Raw genomic sequence first — 897 nt, forward strand, 5'->3', positions numbered from 1 at the left:
ATGCACAAATAATGAATCATGGAACACTTCATCTAGAACTAATGATGTAATGTATGGGGATTAACATAAGAATAAAAATCAATCAATCAATAAATAAATAAATAAAAAGAACAACTCTCAGTTCAGGTGTGCTGTACTCCAGGAAGATGTTCCCCTGGCCAAGGTCAAGGGCCCACTCTCTCCCCCATCATGACTTCCTAGCTGAGGGTACCTGTGAACCCAGCACCCTGTGTTCAGTTTGTCTGTGTTCCAGCGAGTCTTCTGCTTGGGGTCCAATACCGTATCACATTGACCCCTGAATCCCCAGCACCTGGTACTAGCAGGAGTTAGTATATGTTTGTTGAATAAATTTTGTAGTAAGAGTTAAAGAAATGGGTAATAGTAGGGAGAGTGGAAATTTAAAAAGTGAGATCTGGCTTAGGTTTCCGAGGGTCAGCTGGCTCAGCTAAAGGGTGCTATGTGTTGGCAGGATGGAATTACTGCCATTTTATCGATATAGAAACCGAGGTGCAGCCAAGCTCAATGCCTTCTTTAGGGCAAGTTCATGGGCTTTTTCCTAAAGATGCACAGGCCTCTTGAAATTCACCCTCTACAGGAGAGAACCATGAGAGGGCCTAGGGAGGAGATGGATCTTTTTTTCCTATCAAGTGCCACTAAGCCTTACAAATAAAGATCACTTAATGACCTCATTTATGGAACATGCTAGTTAATTTGTTTTTTAAAAAAGGGACATTAAACTTACCTGGTTTTAAAATTTTTTTGGATATTCATTTGTATTCAATAGATACAATAGACTGAAATACTCTTTGCTTCATTGTGGTTAGATAAAAGTGAGAAAGGAGAGCAGCAATTGAGGAAGGAAAGGGAGAGAAGGAAATAGAACATAAATAGAAAAAG

This window comes from Leptonychotes weddellii, chromosome 10 (assembly GCF_054177405.1).
Source record: "Leptonychotes weddellii isolate Sample4059 chromosome 10, ASM5417740v2, whole genome shotgun sequence".
Classification (NCBI taxonomy): Eukaryota; Metazoa; Chordata; class Mammalia; order Carnivora; family Phocidae; genus Leptonychotes; species Leptonychotes weddellii.